Consider the following 20,433-nt stretch of genomic DNA (forward strand, 5'->3'; position numbering starts at 1 on the left):
TGCCCAGGCTGGTTTCAGACCCAGGGTCAAGGGTGGTTGGGTCAGAGCATCATCCTCAGCACTGGCAACCCGTGAAGGAGCACATGGAGTGCTGCCTTTGCAGTCACCCGCAGCTCCCTCCTTTGCCATGCAAAAGCTGAGGGTGGGGGAGGAAGGAACCAGTGTCCTGCTGCTCTGTGGCTGCATGCAAAGCTGCTTCGGCTGGGGAGGTGGGTGCTGGGGCCCTGTGGAGGGCAGGGAGGAGCTGGCAGTGGCACGGAGGAGGAGCGGGCAGGTGGAAAGGGATGACTTTGCAAAAGTAGTTGAGGTGAAAGCTGGTCTTAACATGATGAGTTAAGAGAAAGGATGATATGGCATGTTGCAGGAAATGGTGAACCCCTGAGATGCTGCTTCTAGTCCTGCGCTGCTCTTGTAGCTTCCAGGGAAAGCTTCAGAATTTTGACAAAGCCCCATATCCTTAAATTTTGAAATGTTGTCAGAGAGCCCTGAGCACCACCATCCTCACTGGGCTCCCGCTGGCGTTGTGTTCCTGGGCTGCACTGGGGTGGTGCTGCTGGCGGAGGGGAGGCGATGAGCCCTGAGAGGTTGGGGCATGTGGGGGGACCACACCCTGCCACTGGGCATGGCTCTGCCTCCGTGGCTTCCCATGGCCTGGATTTCTAACATTTTTCTTCAGGGCACCGAGACAGGTTGGACACTGTTATGGTTTCCTTATTGTTGATCTATAGACAGCTAGATCCTGCTGACCAGGTGAAGATCAACATGTTGAGTTACATATGGGCCATGGCTTGATTTCACCCAGTCTGGGTGGACTTGTTGGGTAGCAGAAGGTGTTTCCTAAAGTCTGTGCTACTAAAAGACCCTGGTGGGTCCGCAGGGAATGCCCAGTGCTTATCTGGCAAGCTCAACATGCTCCTCAAGGTCATTTTTAAGGCCAGACTTTGTTGGGGGGCAGAGTAGGGACTCAAAGCCATGGCTTGCTCCAGCTGAGGGTCCCTACACCCCCCCTTGCGACTTGGGGGAGTCTCATCCCCAGGAGCTGGAGGTGCTGGGAGAGGATTGGACCGGCTGGGGAGCCTGCACCTCTTACAGCTCCCACCTGCAAGCTCCAAAACCTCAGGTTTAACTGCTTTCCCACCAGTCTTGCTTTCCCACACCCTGATCCCAGGCAAGAGGCTGAACAGTATTCGGGGTCTCTCCCATTGCCTTATATCAAATAACATTTCTTCCCATCTCCCAGGGCTTTCTTCCCTTGCTTGCATCCCACCGGGATACAGCTCCTGACCCCGGATCTCGCACTAAGTGCAGACAGCAAGAGCCATAATCCCCCGGGGGCTGACAGCGGGGTTTATAAAGCCCCGTGTCTTCCTTCGGCCATTGCTGGCGGGTGGGAGGACGTTAACTGAGCTCCTGTGCGGACGCCTGTGGCAGGAACGGTGCCTGGGGAGGCATTTGGTCCTCGTTAGCAGACGCTCGGTAGCTGTTTTGTCATTTTTCTTGTTTGTCATAAAAAATAAATACAGTTTAATAGATGATCTTAACAGAGCAGGTTTTGGCAACAAAATAGACCATGTCCCATTATAAACTTGATGTGTATAATTTAGAGCAAGATGGAATATGAAACCATTTCCAGCTCAGATGAGGGAGAGGGAGACACAGACTTAGGTCTTGATTGTGCTGAAATGAAAAACAGTACATTCCCGGATAGTGTATTAAATCAGGCATTCTGTTTTATGGAGTCCAAACTATAAAGAGCCTTTTTCAGAATAATTAATCACATCATATTTTTTTTTGCAGTTTGAAAAGTTTGGGGAGGGGATTTCTCTTGTTTGTGTATTTTTAGAAATAAATATGTATGCAGAAGAGCAGCCCTAAACACCACAGAAGATTATTTGGAGATCAGGGAGGACTTTAAGGAGACATTCCTGTCAAAATCTCCTCCGTTAGCAGAGATTTAAGGAATGTCCCGACGAGCCCTTGGGAACGCCACACCTGATGGGGAAGGCTGGGCTCTGGAGCCAAGGGCAGGGATGTGGACCGGCGGTGGGAAGGTGAGAGGAAGAGGTAGTGATGAGGCGGTGGTGTGCTGACCACCTCTGCTTTCCCAGGCCAGCGTTAAGGGCAGGTTAGTGGGGACTGGGGGGCTGGTGGGGGTGTCTGTCAGCAGAGGTTGCTCCTTGTCTGACCTCCTGGCCTGCCGCGTGCTCACCTTCCAGCCAGTTTGGAAAAACCTGCCCATTGCTCTGACTTAAACTGCCGAGTTAATTCTTACTGGGATTAGAAACGGGACAGCTCTCCGCTATCAGCGCTGTCTCCGTCATCCCGCAGAGCTACGAGCAGAGGGCCCGATCCCCCACCGCCGTAAATCAGCACAGCTCTACTGGAGCTGGAAGAGGGATGCGGATTTCTGCCAAGGAAAGAGGGAGATCCAAAGCGCATTTCCTTCGTCCTCCCATTGTGTAAAGCAACGCGGCTCCTCTGGTTTCGGAGCGGTGGGACTGGCTTGCCTCGGTCTGCTCTGGCTGCTCAATTCTGATTTCAGCAGAGCCAGTGTAAATCCAAAACAGCTCTAGGGAAGTCAGTCGAGTTACTGGAGACTCGAGGCTAGAGGAGATAGGAAACTATTCACAGCTTGTACGTAGCTGTCGACATTACATGCAAAAAGCTGGCTGAATGCAGCAACAACGTGCTACAGGCAGGGCGCTAATCTCTTGTTGTTATTAAGTTTCCTGACATTTCCCATTATCGGAGCTTCTTTACAGTTCTGTACAGGACTGCAAAACCTTAATCTTTGAGGCTGAAATGCATCACCTGTGTGCCATCCATGACATGGGTGGTGCTGCCAGGTGAAATCATGCTTTTTCTGAATTTTCTTAAGAGCTAGGGAGCTGCACAAACCCCAGCTGTGTTGACAGTAGCCACTGGTGAAGCTGCGGGGTCCTGCACCCCAGAGGAGTTCAAGCCAGCATTCCTCCTGCCTGAGCAACCCTCGCTTGCGCCATGCTGCCCGTGTGGGTAGGGGTTTTCATACGTGGTTATGTGCTGCTTTCCCTTCGGGACCTCTCCGCCCCCCTCCGGCAGCAGGAGCTGTGCCGAGGTACGCCGGCGTGAAGGCAGCTCTGAGAGATGCAGCGGCAGGACCCCATCCCCTAGGGCCAGCAGCATCTTGTCTTAACCATGCTATGTGGCATTATCTACTCATCCACACAACAGATAACTCTCCAAGTCCTATAGGAAACCTGTCCTGCGTCTGTAGCAAGAGGCTTTACGCTAATGTGCGTGTACAAGAAGGTAAAACACCCTTTTTTTGAGCTGGAAGGTGACAATGTTTTACTGGAAAACCAAACCCGTTTGCTTTGGCCATGCTGCCGCCCGTCCTCATGGCAGCTGTACTCCTGCTGCCGTTCCCTGTTGGGGAACTTAATGCCAGAGGTGTGGTGGCAATATGTTGGAGCTGAAACGTATCGGCTTCGTGCCAAAATAAGTCACTTAGGGTTGTTTGGCTTTTTTTTTTTTTTCCAATGAAAAATCAGAATTTCCTCTGCAAGATGAGACATGATTTCAGTGGGGTGGGGGAGGATGGAGTGGTGGTGGTGCGGGAAGAGGAAATAACTTTCTTTAAAAAACAAAAAAAAACCCAACCTAAAAATGACTTTTCCTTTGCAAAATAAATTTTATGACACATTTTTCTACCAGCCCTGATTTTGAACAGTATTAGCAGTTTGGTGCCAGCCCGATGAGTGCTGGAACAGCTCGTATTGCTATAGGAAAGAGGTATAAATCCTAGCACCGAATCTGAGGCTGGCAATGGGCCTTTCTCGCTGGGACCCTGTGTTCCAAGGTTCCTCCTGTGCGGAAGCAGGAGAGACCATCTCAGTGGGCTCAGTGCACAAGGCCGTGGTCTTCTCACAGCTGTATTAGAAATACAAATCCTGCAATGAACCATTCAAGCATAGAAGTGCATTTTTGGCTACCAGATGGCTGATAAAATAATTGTGTGAGTAGACAGCTGAGTTAGTGATGGGATTAGATAACAATCTAATTTGGACAGAAATTGTTCCTAAAGGGCCCGGTTTGGGCTTCCCACGTGTCGTATTGCAAAGGCCCATGATATCGTGTTGCATCTGCTTGGGAACAGCCACCTCCTGTCACCAGAGATGCTTGTGGAGTTGCAGGACGGTGACTTACGGGGAAGGGCGGCCTTGCATTTCAGATGCAAGGCTTGAGTTCCGTTCCTGGCTCTACACTACAGTTTATCTTGCCCACATGTTGGCCTTCTTGTGCCACCAGCAAGGCTGGAGCCACGGTGGTGTCCGGGGTGGGACCTCCCTGGACCCGTTCGTATTTTATTAATAAGCCAGAAGAGAGCTGCAGGCTCCAGATGCCGTTACAGCTGACGAATGGGGTCAGGGTGCACGTGCTCCGAGCCGCCGTGAGCTCTGGCCGTTTGTCATCCCCAAACCCAAAGAGGAAAAAACACAATTTTCAGGACATAAAGAGCAGAAAAGGTTTCACTGCTCGCTGGTTTGCTTGAAGCAAGCGGATCAATACCACTTGATACATAACTAAATAAAACCAAGCCAGACGCCAGCTTGCTGGATCCTCAGCGATATATTTTGTGGCTGAAAAGGTGGCTTTTATTCTTGGAAATGGCACTGTTTTCCCTCTTTTGTGGGTATTAAGGGAAAGAAATGGGAACTTTTCTGTTCTACGTGGTTTTGCCTGGCTTTTGTTGAATGACCCCCTGAACGCTGGTTATCAGCACCTGAGCTCCTGCCCCTGGTGCAAGGCTGGTGCAGTTTCACTGTAGTTGCTTGTCCGTGAGCAGGTTTGATCCCGAGGAGTGATGGTGAATAGAGGATTTGCTCTCACGGAAAGAACAGCTGGCGGTTCACTACATTCCCAAGCGAAATTTATGGAGAGAAAGGAGGTATTGAGCAGGTGTCTTCTGTGGAAAAATATCTTGTGAAACTGAAATTTTCCAGTTTGCTATTTTTTGTTAGAGTATTTCATGAAGCATTTTATGGAGTTTTGGGCCACTGACTGGCCTTTCTCCACCACTGTGGGAGTATTTTTCTTGATCATAAACCCTACTTTTCCTTTGGGCTTCTCTTTCTCAAAGCACGGCCCAGAGCATAGCCTTCTCCTCAATCTGTGCAGTGGATTCCTGATGGAAAATGATGTCCTCGAGCTTTGGTAGCAAGAAGGACCTACACGTTTCTTGTACACCTGTTCCTGTGGAGCCATGAGAGGAGGATGGTTTACAACCAGGTGAGATCTAACACTGGCAAACATGGCTGACTTTTGGTGGATCTAGAGACGTTCCCGGTGTGATGGAGCCTCCAACCTCCACCTCCCTGGCTAGCAGGGCTGTGACGACTGAGCCGCATCCCTGGGCACTGGCTCCGTGTCCTCCCCACCTCACCGGTGTTGCACTAAGAGGGGTCAGCAGGGAGCTGAGTGCTCTGCGATGATGGAGACCTCGTGTTCATTTCCCCTCCTTGCTGGTGAGCTGTGCGTGTCCCAGGGAGCAGTGCGGGATCAAGCAGCTGGTGGGAACCAACTGGTTGTGCTGAAGTAATGACAATCTCTGGCGTATGAGCTCTGAGAAGCTCCGCTGTTATGTGCTCTGCCCCCAGAATGAGTAAATAAAAGCCTCCTCATTTATTCATGATGCAAATAGCAACTGTGCATTCAGCTCTAGGATTTGTTGATTATTTATTTAGAGGCCCTTGTCTCAGAGGCACTGGCTCTTTGCGTGCAGGAGGCATCTGTCTGGGTTTATTACCCACAAATAGACATTTTGCTTCTTGGGCTGTGGCTGCTAATGATTTGGAAGCCTGCTGTGGAAAGGAAAACCTTCCAGGGAGACACAGATCTCCTGGTCCTTCCTCTTCAGGGTCAACAGCAGCAGCTCATGGTTCCACCAGCCCCTCCGAAAATCCCAGCAGCGCCGTGTCCTGCTCCTGTGGAGCAGTTGAACGCTGAGCTCCTTCGGGTGTGTTTTTTACTGTGATAGCACCAGAAGGTGATGGCTGAAATCCAGTTTCTGTAGGTCCTTGGCCTCAGAAGGTTAAAGGGAAGGTGGGTAGGAGATGGATACGGGCAGGCATGAAGACATAAGACACTAATGTACTAGTAATGGTTGCTTGGGACCTCCTTCCTCTCCCCCTACAATGGGAGACAGAGTGTCCCTGTGTACCAGAAGCGCTGGATTTGTCTTGTCTGGTTGTGGGACACACAAAGAAGCTTTTCTGGGTTTCCAGAGACTGGGGAGTGAACCGTTGTTCCCCTGGGACAAGGTGCCTTTCAATACTCCTGGTTCTTCTCAGGTTGGTGGCTGATAAAATTTTGGCACTTGGCTTTAGGAAGCTAATGACACTTATTGGATACCCCCTTCTCGGGTCATCCCCTTGGCTTTGACAGTTGATGGAGCGCAAGTGCTTCTACAAGAGTGCCTCGTTAGCGATCCATGGCATGGACCAGACCTCGGCTCCAAAGCTTTGGTGAGTACAATCCCGGACAGCATTTTCAATGAGTGCAAAGGCAAGGAGGGACAAGCCCAGGAGGGTTAGATTATGATGAAGGCATTCTGTCCGTCCCCCGTGGTCACAGTTGTGGCACCATCACAGGACTCCGGGAGGAAAAGCACCGGCAGCTGGCCCTGGCCTGCTGCCACTATCTCATTATCCATCAAGTTATTCCTTGCTGAAATGTCTGTCTTTAATTATCCTGTGCAGGAATCCCGTCTTTGTAAAATGATGCCAGAGTCAGAGTTTTCAAGGAGAGTGCTGATTTTTTGAGATTTATTTTCAAAAAGCTGTATTTACCCTTTTATTTAACTGTCTTGCAGTCTTAGGGCCCACAGGCAGGAATTTTGTTCTCAGTACCCCCGTGGTCTGTTTCTGCAGGGTAAAATCATTTACATCCACTAAGTCTCAGAAAAATAGAAGAACTAATTCATACTCTGCAGTACAGCTGGCCAACCTGCCTCAGAGGACAATTAAATCCAGACTGAGGTGATTGAACTTAGGCACCTAAATGAGTGACCGAAGGCTCTGGTCCAAGCTCAGATCTCTGTAGGTCTTGGATCTCCTCTCTTGCAGACGGGAAAGGTTGCAGTTAAGCCAGATAGATTTTGCTTGGCTCCTTCATTCATGGCAGGATTTCCAGGGCTTTCCAGGACTTTAGCCATTCTCCTGGGTCTTCTCCGAATCCTCCTCCAGCTTTTCAGCCCACATCTCAAGGTATGGAGCTGCCTAGGACCTTATAGGCAAGATCCAACCTGGATTCTGGATACCTTGTGCAGGAAGCCACCCCAGTGGTTAGCGGGGAGAACCACCGCTAGCTAGTGACGAAAAGTGTTTTAGAGCTGGCGAAGTTGAGAAAAGGGGTGGATGTCTAGGAGCCCCTGGGCTTGGAGAAGGCGTTTAAGGTTTGAAGTGGCACGGCGCTCCTGTAGCAAATAATTAGTGTGTCTTGGAGGGAGGCAAGGGGCCGGGTACAGATAAATAGCAGAGTGGTAAATGTTGTGCCTGCTCTGCCTGTGCGTGTCCCCAGATGTGTACACATCTGGAGTGATTTTGGAGGTACTCAGATGCTGAAGAAACCTACAGAGATGCAGAAACCTACAAATGGGGCCTTGGCAACTCCGAGTGTCTCACCTGAAACACAATATCAGCTGAACGGAGGGAGAGCTGGGCGATGGGCCTTGGCTCTGCAGCGGGGCAGGATGCAGCCTGCGGCTGTTTTCCGTGGGCAGCCGTGATGCACAGCTGGAAGACCCCTGCCCCAGTACAGCACCAGCCACTGGGGCTGGGGTGGGTTCTCCAGCCACTTTGGCCTCTGGGCTTGGAGTCAAGCCAGACTGAATCTCATCGAGGGGCTAGAATGAGGAGGGGGTAAAGGGCTTTTTCGAGAGCCATGAATAGCAGCTTTCATCAGCTGTCACTTCGCATTACAGCTGGCTCAACATGGAAATGCAGCTCTCCTGGGAGGAGAGGTTCCCCGTGCCTTCTGAGTCCCAGCCAGCTCCTTCCGCAGTCTCATCTGGCTCTTTGGAGACTGAACCTTTCAGCTTGAAACTGCCTCAGTGACTGCTAAGGGCTGGCCGGACCCACCAGCTGCAGGACACTAGCTTGCCCCTCGTCTGACAGCAAGGAGACGGGGTCAGAAATGACCAGGACCTTGCTGTGCTTGATATGAGTTGATGTGGATGATGCACGAATACAAACCGTTGCAGTCTGGAAGCAGTTCTGCAGCACCTAACCTGAGCACAAGGATGCCAAGTGCATGAATCTTCAAACAGGACCTTATGTATAGAGAGCTTTCTGCCAAAAGGTAGCAGGGAATTTGATGTAAAAACAGAAATACGCTTCAGTTGCCTTGGAATACAATATCCTCCTGAGCTGGCTTGCATATCGCTTCACAGAGATCAGCTGTCCACCAAACTACCAATACATCCCAAACTTGGCTGCGTTTCAGTGCTTGTGGGATGTAGTATAAAAAGAAAAGGAGGATGATTGAGTGTCTCTGTTTCCAATTGACCATGGTGCAAAGTGCCTAAATCTAAGCCTGAGGATGGAGCTACACCCTCTGTATATGGGTGGTTATAGGAGTTCTTGGTGTCATTTCTGGCTGGAGATGGGTGTGGTGGTGCTGGAAAGGAACAAGAGCTTGGAAAAGGAGTTTCCAACAGGGAGTAGCCAAAGGAAACGGGTAGTTTTTATGCCGATAAATTGGAACTGGGATTACAAAGGCAGAGAATAATTCTTATGCTCTGAAGCTCATTCATCTGCTTAATTCTGGGTTCGGGTGGTTGGTACGGGAAAGGATGGTGGCCAAGGGCTGAGCACAGAAGTCCCCAAACCCCATGTCTGACAGAATTATTCGTTTTTCTTAACTGAGCAGTGTGTGCGGGCAGCTCTGAGCAAGGAATATGCTGAGCGTGATGGCTGGTGCTTGCCAGTGCCCAGAGACGCCATGGGTGTGCGTGGGGGAAGAAGGGCTGGGAGGAAGGAGGAGGTGGAAAAGCCGCACTGCTCCAAGGCCAAGGTGGGGATGGAGCAGAGAAGGGGCGTGAAGGACAAATAACACTTCTGCAAGAGCAAGCCATATAGAAACAGCTGGTGCACTCCAGTTCCTCGATGTCTCCCCACCTGCAGCTCCCTTGAACCTTCCCTTTCATCCCTTCAATCTTTATTTCATTTGATTAATAAAAAACTTCTTTCCTTCTCCCAGCAGAGATACTGGAGCACAGCCCACGGGTTGGGAGTGGAGGGAGGGAATAGCTGCAGCTTGGCTTCTGCTCTCTGACCACCAGCCAGCTCCCTATCTCGGGATGGATCCAGCAGGAGCACGGGAGCTCGCATCCAAGAAGCCCCGGTGCTCTGCCAGGGCCACACAGGTAGCAAAGAGCCTGATAGAAAGTCAAGTGCAACATCTGGGAGTCTTTTTTTTTTTTTTCCTGTTGCCTCCCCTGTATTTCAGAGCAGTAACTCTGATGTGCATGGAGGGCTTGCCAGAGCTCAAAATGCTCCAGTCTCCCACACGAACACCCCTGTGTGTGCACAAACGCATGCCTGAGTCTGTCTAGGAAACCTGGATCAGAGGACAGCAACTATATTCTGGAGTAATATGTTGCCTGTGAGACCCTGAGGTCCGTTTAGGAGGGCGAACAGCAGGCTGTTCCATTTAGCTCTTTGTTCAGCCTCGGTGCTGCTGCCCCAGGGCAGAACGGGCCGGGGACTACCAATTCGGGGAACTTGTCGTTCTCCCTTCTCCTCCTTCTCCTGCGTCCTCCCCTAAGAGTCTGAAACTGCAGCTAGTAGATAAAGGAAGATAAGCCAAAATACTCCAGTGAGAAGGAAACGGATCCAGGCAAGGGGGAATTGGCTTCCCCTGCTGTGCATCAGTGATGCCCCACAGACTGCTATGTAATTTGCTTTCCCGTCTGCATCCCGGATGGTCTCGGGCTCCTTTGCAGGGAGTAGGAATCTGCCCTCCTGCTCTCCCCATAAGCCCTTGCCTGGCAGCACGGCTCTCGTCTGGAAACAGTCGGCATCGCTAAAGGGCTGTGCAGTCTTAACAGTTTGTGATGGTTTTTCCTGGTGCCTGTACAAGCCTTGGTGGGATGGAGACAAGCAGAAACCTTCCTGACAGCCAGTGCTCAGGCAGGGAAGCAGGATGCTGCTGGGAAGCAAAAGAGAAAATAGAGCCCGTGGGAGAGGAAGGAAAAGGCTAAGGCAGGCTCAAGACACGGAGCATAGTTTTAGGGCAACAGAGCTGGCTGTGGCGGTCGAGGACAGACGGGTTGGCTTCCTGAGCCCACAGAGCCCCATCCCTGTAACTGGGCGTTTTGGGCCATATTGACCCCCTACACAGCAGCGAAAAATGGTTTAGTTCCCACTTGTTCTGTGTTTGCAAATCAAGTACCTTAATAGGAGCCACAAGCTCGGGGAAGGGGTTTAACTCTTGTTTACTTGTCCAAAGGCTGGTCTGGCAATAGAAGCGTTGACTGAACCGTCCTTAGTCTGGCAGGGACAGGGCTGCCTCGCGCAGGGCTCGCCTTGCTGGGCGATTTGCAGTGCTGCAGGTGCCCAATTTTCTTGTGTTTTAGGACGTTCAGGAAGAAAAGTGCAGAATCCCTTCTTTGTGTATTCAGAGGGCAAGGATTTGATACCAAGGATGGGCTCATACAAAACTTGGCCTCAGTTTTGGTAACGGTCTCTGAATGAACCATCGGTAACAGCGAGCCTCTGCCACCAGGCAAACACAGCCATGGATTTCACGAGTGGAATTGAGGCAAACAGTTGCAAACCTCTGTCTGGATGCGGCAGCGTTCGGTGTTTGTATTTCTTACTGGTGTTATTCCTGTTCCTGGTCTTACTTTGCATTATTTATCCCCATCTTTGGTGGCTGTACTTAGCAGTGGTTGCAGAGATGACTGCAGAATGTTAAGAAGTCCAGATCTGCAAATTTTTTTCATGAATGCAGTCGCAAAGTAGAATTTGGTGGTTGCAAAGTGGTAATGATGGTGGTTCAAGAAATGAGCACATGCCTCAGATCGGATGCATTTCAGGAGGGGCAGTTAAGCATCTACAGTGCATCCAGTAAAGTTTGTTAGTAACTATTTCCAACTTCTTTCTTCCCGAGAGATGAGTTATCCAGCCTGGGAATGGGAGCGCTGCCATGTGACTCGACTGAGTAATCACTAATATCAGTAAATAGCTTAAATAGATAATTTCCTAACAAAAGAACTAGCAAATTATGTTCCTGTGAGCCATCCAGCTAAGAGACGGTGATGGAAGTGAAAAAAAATAATTTCAGGAATTAATTGTGAGCAGAGAAGGAGGCCAGTGTCAGTGGTGCAGGAAAGACACAAGGGGCAAAAAAACCCGATGGGAAAATATAATTTAAACATCCACAGAAGACATGCAAATGCAGCCGTTTGCTCAATGAGGGGCCTCTGGATTTTTTTCTAATGAACTCTAATGCAAAGAGGAAATTAAAGAACTCTGTTTTCCACTCTGCCCGGTTGCAGAGCGTCTGCGCGGGAGCGGGGCCGGTGCCAGGGAGGAGCGCGTAGTGCCTGCCGGCGGGGGAGGGACTGGGCCGAGAAGGAAAGCTCCTGCTCGCAGGCTGACAAACGGGACTTGTCAGGGAAGCTTTGACCGAGTACTCTTGTTTGTTAAGGAAAGCAAACAACTAATTCAACAAAACGGAAACTTTAAGCAGGAGAGGATCAGCCTGGATAAACTTCTTGACCGAGTGTTTTTGTTTTTTCTTTTTCTGAAAGGCTCTTCCAAGATGGTCCAATAGCTGAGACCATTTCTGTTTTGAAATAGCAACATCCAGTTTTCTAGTCCGTAACACTTTTCATTTTGAATTGTAAGCTAAGTGTAGCATGAATGGGGCTTCTTTGCCGAAGGTTTGGGAGAATTGAAACCAAATGTTTAAAAAGTTATCTATCCAAAATGCTTGGCTTGACTGAACTCAAACGACTGGTGTTTTTAAAAAGTTATAAACAATATTGAAATTCTGACTGTTTATCCCCATATGACTTGAGAATTGTTTACAATTTTTTAGACATTTTTCAGGAACTAAAAACCTGTTCCTCATGTATATTTATGCTGGCAGCTGCTACCTAAAGGACAGCTCAGGTCCTCGAAAAGTAGAAGCGTATGACAATTTGCTCTTCAGTAAAGCTGGTAGAACACGGGGTGTCAAACCGGGATGAATGCCCTGGCCAGTCTGGGCGGCGGCTGCGTTCGGGCGGGCTCCTCGCGGCACTTCCCTCTGGTGCGCGGGTGCCGAGGGTCCAACGTGCGCCACGAACCCCGCGCTCTCGCCGCGCTCTCCCTGTGAGCCCCCGGCTCCGGGGCACGCGGTGTCTGAGAGGGCTTCAGGTGGTTGAGGCTCCGACTTCGGATGCGCGTGCCCGCGCTGCCTGGGAAGTGAGCCACAGCTTCGGTTTGACCGAGCTGGGATCCGCACCCGGGATCTGGCCGCGCGGGGTGCTGTGCCCAGGGCTGGCTTCCAGCTGGACACTGGTCAGCTCTTCCATTAATTAGCTTTTCTGAGGCAGGGAAAGCCTGGATTTGATCCTGATGGCAGATGTGATGATGCACACCAGCAGCATCTTCCAGGTGCCTCTTACATGGTGTCTGCTCCGGATGACACGGCTTGTGCCAGCCAGGATATCTGCGGGCCAGGGAGAGCTCATGTGGCACCTCTTGCTCACCAGGACATACAGGGCCAAAATCCAGTTTATATGGGCAGAGCTGGCCGTGTCCTGAGCCCCAGCCCTGCCAGCAACTTCCATGGGTAGCCATACAAATAATTTCTTTATTTAACCTTGAATCTTCTCGTTGTGGAAAACGGAGTAATTTGGTCTCGGGCCAATACTGATTTTGAGTTACAGTGATCCACAGTGAGTTTTTTTTAAATCATGGTGTAGTGATACTGTTGGTTAAATCTTTATAATTCCCATGGGAGGCGGCTAGAGACACGCCTGTGGGATAGGATAGGTCTCTGAATTGGGGTCCTTGGACTGTGGCTTCACTTTGGACAACAGACCCTGTCTGAGTTTAGCAGACATGCTCTTTTGGTCAGAAAAGATGATTAAAAAACAAGTAGGAAATGGCTCTTGGCAATCCAGGAGATCCTGTGATGCTGCTGAACTGATAATGTGCTTGGAGGGCCCTGGCTGGCTGCTCTCCTCTGCCCCCACCAGCCCTGCACCTCGCTGGATCCTGCCCTGGTCGCGGGGGCAGCCTGCGCCCAAAGCACAACCCCCCTGCGCCCCCCGACGCCGCGGGGGCCCTGTTGCACCAGCAAAGCCCCGGCGAGCTGCAGACAAAGCAGCGTGCAGCTGCAGAAGTGTGCAGGGGCAGGTAATTAGATTCGTGGCTGCGTTCCGCTGCTTCCCTCTGTGCTCTTAAAGTTGTCCTTCTCGGGAGAATTTCTTCACTCCCTTGCCATCTCTTCTGTGCCCAGCCATGGGGGGTCTCCAGCAGTGAGCACTATAGAAAATCTATTGATTCTGTTCCATAAGCCCTGTACAAGGGAACGTAAGTGCTCCCCAGCCAATACCTCTCAGTCACTTCCTTTAGACGTTGCTCACATGCCCTAAATCACAGCTGTTGGTGAAAGAACAAAAGAAATGAGCTGGAGAAACTGTGGCTGAGCAGGTCTAATCCTGTCTACAACGTCACCGTTGCCCTGGCGTTAGCGGAGGGACTCACCGAAGCCAGGTGCTGGTGTGTCTGTGAAGAAGGACCCTCCGTTACCGGCACTGTTCTGAGTTGCAGGAGAGGAGATTCGGCAGGGGAGACATACTTGTGGCTGATAAGCTGCGTTTGAAGTTCCTCTGCTGCACTGAGGACCTCGGGTAAGACTCACACCAGCGAATTTGGCCTCCGTAAATGACACGGTTGCCTTAAGCACCATGAGACGATGATCACTGTTATTAACCCTATCTAACGATGCTGAAATGCAGGTGCCGAGTCCTTCCTGAAGAGCTTTGCTTGGCTCCCAGCAGCTTTCGCCCTGAGCCAGGCTGTCCGTAGGTCATTTGTTGGTCATCAGAGTTGGAGGGTCCCCGGCTGAGCGATGCGTTGGCCTTTGCTAGCAACGTCACACCCGGCTGGACAACGCGTGCAAGGCTGCGTTCGCACGGCGCCGAGCCCGAGGGCAGCGCCGGCCCTGGATTGACGCGAGTGTTCCCTGCGGCGCAACGAGCTGCGCCGCCTCCGGGACGGAGCGAGCTGGAGCCGCGCGCCAGCCCTCGCGCGGCGGCGTGGACAGGCGTAAGATGAAGGAGGTATCGTTTTGTTTCAAAAGCCGTGGCTGGCCAACGTCTTAGGTAATAAATGCTATGAATTGAGGAATGCAGCCTTATTACTGCCTGGCGGAGGGGAATTCGTTCTGCACATTGGCTTCTCCAGAGTTTTCCGCTCAGGCGTCGTTGACTCCTTACCACCACATAGATATTTCTGTATTTCAGCAAAATTCCCCACTTCTAATCTGGATAGTCCTTGCTGGGTGGAGTGCAAAACCCACATTGTTAACTCCGGATAACAGTAATTAAAAGAAAATAAAATCAAAGGTGCTCAGAAAAGAAATGGAACATTTTTCTGTGGAAGCCAAAAGATTATATTAAACTTCAGCAGTTTAATAAAATATTATGAAGTTTGGGAGCATATTTTCCCTGCGACTTAATCTGTTTATACATCTAAAAAAGTAAATAGAATATCACTTTACTTGACCACACAGAAAACCTGATATACGGGGGCTGCTCCGCTGTATATATTTCTTGGTAAATTGCTTCCACCTCGGGTTTCACGCAGTGCCCCGTGAGTTGGGTCCGTTCCTCTCCTACCAGGTCAGGGGAAAGCAGGAATTCATCAAACCCGGCGGCGAAAGGCTGCGGACGTGGCAGGGGCAGCGATGGCTAAGGGGGTGGATGGCGGGGGGAGCCGCGGAGACCTGACGTCTCAAGGTTTATTTGCAATCTAAAGAAAGGGGTAGGACGTGAAGCTTGCTGGAAAAACATGAAGTGGAAGATAAGAGGTCGTGGCAGCGATGCCATTGATGCCACCAGGGAGTTCACAGCAGGCAGAGCCCCTCCAGCTGCCGGGGAGGTGTAGGAGACTAAAATCAGACGCAAGTGGGTAATTCTGTGTTTTCCTCTTTTTTCATAAACCTGCCCACACTTCCCAGGTTGCTGCCGCCAGCAAAAAGAGAGCACAGCCTCTCAGTACCCGTAAACTTTATTAAATGTGTGCTTTTTCATTCTTAAATTAAATTAAAATCAGTCTGTTTCATACTGAAATAGCACCAAAGGGAGAAGGATGACAGTATCACCAAGCGAAGGGGAGGGAGGAGAGAAAACCCAGAAACTGTTATATACGAACAAGGATTTTTTTAATATTAAAGAAAGGGGCAATTTTATTTTTTTCCTGATCTGGAGAGCTAACGTTGTGTATGCTCGTGTGTCTGTGGGAGGACCGAGGAGGCGAAGGATCAATGTTGGTCAAAAGAGCTCAGTGCAGGGGAGGTATGGCCAAATCATCGCTGGAAATTTAACTTCTTAGCGCTGCACCCCAAAGACCACCCCGAATACCACGTAGAGGAGTCTCGTACATGGCACGTTGCTCTTTATATTCCTTTTAACTGTGTAAATTATTGGGTGGCAGCATTTCCTTAGGAGTTGATTAAATTCCCCGCGGCATGAAATCAGCGCCAACTACAACGTGGACACGGCAGCCCGGTCCTTGCCCTTCCAGAAATCGCAGCGATGCGAATCACAGCAGCAGAGGGGCTGCTTTTTGTCTTGCCAAACTGCACTGGTAAAGAAAAACCCATTTCTCTGAAATTTTCCAGGTGTGGCCAGTCGAAGCATGGTGCAAAGAGCCTTCCCAGAGTTTGGGTTTGGCTGGAAGCAGCCGCTGCAGTGGGCTGAAGGGAGGTCTCACGTTCGGCCGTCTTTCTGAATTGGGCTCTGCAAGCCTGTGCCAAAGCACGTCACCATCAGTGGGGAAAAAACCCTCGATTTTTGCAGAATAAGTGCACTACTCGTGCTCAGCATCCCTGCACCAAGGCTCATGGTGGTGCCTGCGCACCGGGGCCGCGGTGCCGCGTCTGTGGGGCTGGGCTGGGCAAGGTGCTGTGCAAACCCTCAGCGGCCCCAGTAGCACCCGTGCAGTGCTGCAGACGGGGGGCGGTGAAGGAGGTGTGTCCGTCTGCTGAAAGGTGAATCCGGTGCTTGATGATGTCAGGATGCTTTAGAATGTTTTTGGTATTTTTTTTTCTTCTTTTAGAAGAAATATTCTAAATGTCTAAAAGTTGCACGGCATATAAGCTTCATCAGTACCTAATGGTAAATTTGATTATTGAAACAAGAAGAATTTTAATACACCTAATTAGTTTCTCATAGTTAATATATTGATTTTTCTGCTTTTTTTTTTTTTTAATCAAACTCTATAGGTCACGGTGCTGGTTTTGGCTGGGATGGAGTTAATTTTCAGCACAGTAGCCCGTACGGGGCGGTGGTTTGGATTCGTGCAGGAGCAGCGTTGATACCAGGGGGATGTTTTCGTTCTTGCTGAGCAGGGCTTACACGGAGTCAAGCCCTTTCCTGCCCCTCACCCCACCCCACCAGCGAGGGGCTGGGGGGGCACAAGGGGCTGGGAGGGGGCACGGCCGGGACAGTGACCCCCACTGACCCCAGGGATGCCCCACACCACACGGCGTCAGGCTCAGCACACAGAGCTGGGGGAGGAGGAGGAAGGGGGGACGTTTGGGGTGACGGCGTTTGCCTTCCCAAGTAACCATCACGTGTGATGGAGCCCTGCTGCCCTGGGGATGGCTGAGCACCCCCTGCCCGTGGGGAGGAGGGGATGAATCCCTTGGTTTGGTTTGCTTCAGTGCGCGGCTTTTGCTTTCCCTGTTAAACTGTCTTTATCTCAACCCACGAGTTTTCTCACTCCAATCCTCTCCCCCATCCCACCGGGGGGGAGTGAGCGAGCAGCTCTGTGGGGCTGAGCTGTTGGCAGGGGTTAAACCACGACAGTCACTTTCATTTATATTTATAGCTACTTCTGCTTTCCCCTCCTAATACACAGCCTCAGTATGGTAGGCCTGGGAAGGGTGCAGTTTTTGATAGCCTACTTCCAATTCTTCTTAGGTTAAAATAACCTAAACTTCATGGCTGGCTTTTAAAATAAGCCTAAAGAGTTTAGAAGCTTAAATGTTATTAGAATTCAAAGCAATTTGATTGCGTGACCTCTTTTTAAAAGCCATTGTTCATACATGGAGGGATTTTCAAAAATACTTATGGCCCAGATCAAAAAAAATCAATTAGTTTCAGATCCCCAAATAGTTTTACTAGGTGTGCATTGAGGGATTCAAACCCTCCAAAATTAGTGGAAGTAAACCATTCAAGCATTTGTGGGAAAGGAGGCCTATGCAGCTGAGTTCAGTGTGCTGGGAAGAGCTTTTTAAAGGCACGTATGATGGTTAGGCTTGTGTATGCACCGAAGCTGTACTGATTTAATGGCAGCGATTTGGAGGCAGTTGTAGAAACGCATTTGTATGAAGGTGCTTTATATTGCTATAGCTAGTTCAATATGGGGGGAGCAATCTGTAGCACTCTAATGCTCCTTTATACTAGTCTGAATGTGACCGTATGAGAGACAATAGCAATATAATGATATTGATTTTTTTAAAATCATACTCTTAAGTGATATTTATACTTGTCAAAGGCATGTACAGATCAGCCTAACCTTAAGTCTCCTTGAAATACCAAAGAAACTACATGCTTAAATCTTCTTTTCAGCTTGGAAAAACCTCAGGTTTTGTGCCCTGGTAGGGCTGGCGCCGTTCGGTGTGCCCGTGGGCGAGCGGCGCCTTCTCCTCGCCGCCAGCTTGGCTTTTGCACTTGGGTGGAAGAGCACAGTGCAGGAGGGATGGTGGCCATCTCCCGTTCCTGCCCCAACGAGCCTTGCTGTTAGAAAGGTTTTCCCAATAATTAACCCTCATCCTTTTGGCTACAACCTAAGCCCTTTGATCTGGCCGGCATGGGCAGGAGCAGGTTGCTCCCCTCATCTCCAGTAGCACTTTGGGGAGCCCATCACCGAAAGCCCAATGCTGTTCCAACTTCTGATTTGGGAGCGTTGAGCTCCAGCGATGAGCTGCAGGGATCCCAGGAGGGACCGTGACCCCATGAAGCCAAAGCAGCTGCTTGACCATCTCTGATTTTCTCATGTCACCTCTTGCATGAGAACATTGAGGGGCTGAAGAGGTAAGAAAAAGGGGTGTTGGGGGGTCTGTGTGATCCCTCATCTGCCTTTGCCGTAAGGTGTTTGCAGAAGGCAGTTACGTAAAATGTTTACCCAGATGCAGCGCGGGACAGTGCCAAAGAGGGGCTCACAATGGGACACACTGGAACTAGAATGGTGGGGAGGGGGTGAAGGTATCAGTGGAGGCAGCGAGGGTGGCACTGAGCCGTGCCGTGTCAGGATGGCAGCTGAGCACCGCCGGGCTTTGGTGCCACCAGCCCATCACCACCTCTCCACCAGCCAGGGCGTGGAAACCTGAGCTCAGGTAAGGTTTTGAGGTGAGAATGGTGGGAGAAGGTCTTGGGGGTCTCACAACACTAACGAAATTATTTTAATTACCTGGGGAATTGGGCCTTGCATGCAAAACCATGGGGGGCTTTTGTCTTCAGGGGACAGGAAGGTCCCAGGACTCCGCATCCTCAGGACCGGAGGGAGGCACGCAGGGGTGGGTGGGAAGGAGGAGGCTCAGGGCAGCGAGGAGGGGATGTGGCTTAACCCCTGCCGTGGAACTTGCTGCCACGAGGTTGGGCAGGTACCAAGCTCTTTTCCTAACCTGTCAAGCAGGACAGCCCAAGGAAGAGACGACTCCCTCTTGGGTTAAATTGTAATTTCAGATTCAGTTCTCTTCAGACTCCTTGAAATCTCTGCTCTGCTGTGATTTTATTAAGATCTTGGCTGGTGTGCTGGCAGCCAGCGAGCTTGGTCCCCACGCTTCTTCCTAACCAGGTTACCAGGTGATCCCCCACTTTGTTTTAGCATGCCAGGGGATTCTTAAAGTTAGACTCAGGAGAAGGAGCATCATCGTGTTGTGTTTATACAGCACCAAGTGATAATTATGCGCTCCTATAGTCCAGAAAATGCTGAAGATAAAGAGCCAGCAGATAAATGAGCCCACGGTAATACAGGATCCCGCTTCACTAATAGATTTCTGTCACTGAGACATTTCTACCAGCCAAAAAAGGTGATAAGGATCAAAGCAAAGAATTTAAAGCTCCTGGTTATTGCAAACAGGAGATTTGTTTTGCCTAACAATTTCTAAAGCCCGGCAGAACCAATGCTCTTGTTCCTGCTTCTCCCTGGATTCTCCTTCAGGAAAGGACAAGAAAACTTCCATCATCTTCTCCTCAGTCTCTCCCCTTTCTGGATGTGATTTTTGTTAATTTTTTTTTTTTTCTTAACAACCCTTTCTCCAGTGTTTTAAGACTGGCCCCACTTCAAACATTCTTCATTGTGGCTTAAATAGCATCTACCAGACACGGTGAACTTGCTTCCCGCGTACGAGTGGTGGGGTGGTGGGTCCCCCATTACCTTCAGGACAGGAGTGCCATGAGCACCATCTCAGTGTTCTTGGCCATCACCCAAATCCCTTCAGATGGGCCCCCCCGGGAAAAGCGCTCTGCTGTCAGCGTAGCAAAAGGGGTGCAGGTTGCTGCCGATGGGGAGCGCTGGTGTAGAGCCAGCGCCTGCGAATGAGGCCTTTTGACTACCCGGCAATTTTCATCATCGAGTCAAAAGAATAATTCCTTTTCTTTCACTTTTGGCTACCAGAATTGTTTTGTCTAGAAACAAAACAAAGGAATATTGTTTTGGCTTCTATAAGATGAAAAATAAGTTTGGTTGATGAAAAGAGCTTGATTTAGTGGGGGGCAAGAGTTAAAAATTGCACAAATTAAAAAAAATTTCACCAAAGGTTTCGTGCAATAAAAAAAATCCCCTAAGGTAAGGTTTTGAAAGCCAAATTGGGTATTAAGCCTCTTTTGTTTCATTGTCAAAAGTGACTGAGGTCTGGTCTAAAATTGCATTTGCAAGCCAAAAAATCTGGCTGACCTTCCAGTACAGCCCTGAGCTCCCCCAAGCACCCCCGTCCCTTCTGGAGGTGGGACCTGAGGACATCTAAAATTCACACCTGCTTTTTCCTTACAGAGAACGTGCTAAACCTGGGACCCATCGAAGGAAGCAGCCAAGCTGTAGGTGATGTCAATAGGACCAGGTTGCTGTTCACAGCCTCCTTTTCTGGTCGGACACATCACCTCACCTCTGAGAGAAGGAAGAAAACAAAGCAGTGTCAAAAGAAAAATCAGAACAAACCATG

The 20,433-nt window shown here is 50.1% G+C and overlaps 2 long non-coding RNA genes across 10 annotated transcripts in view; both read left to right on the plus strand.

The window, feature by feature from the left end:
* The window catches only part of LOC135315915 (uncharacterized), an 87,389-nt gene extending 73,275 nt beyond the window's left edge, over nucleotides 1-14,114 (plus strand). For 7 of the 9 annotated variants that reach the window (XR_010375401.1, XR_010375399.1, XR_010375405.1 and 4 more), the window contains one exon: nucleotides 13,641-14,114. This is a non-coding gene — a long non-coding RNA (uncharacterized LOC135315915). The remainder of the gene's footprint in view (nucleotides 1-13,640) is intronic. The other 2 variants (XR_010375400.1, XR_010375406.1) reach the window with 2 other exon arrangements.
* On the plus strand, nucleotides 888-12,043 carry LOC135315916 (uncharacterized). The gene is made up of 2 exons (XR_010375408.1): nucleotides 888-6,506; nucleotides 7,964-12,043. It is a non-coding gene; the product is annotated as an uncharacterized LOC135315916 (long non-coding RNA).
* Nucleotides 14,115-20,433: the final 6,319 nt, after the last annotated feature.

The sequence above is a fragment of the Phalacrocorax carbo genome, chromosome 16 (assembly GCF_963921805.1).
Source record: "Phalacrocorax carbo chromosome 16, bPhaCar2.1, whole genome shotgun sequence".
Taxonomy (NCBI): Eukaryota; Metazoa; Chordata; class Aves; order Suliformes; family Phalacrocoracidae; genus Phalacrocorax; species Phalacrocorax carbo.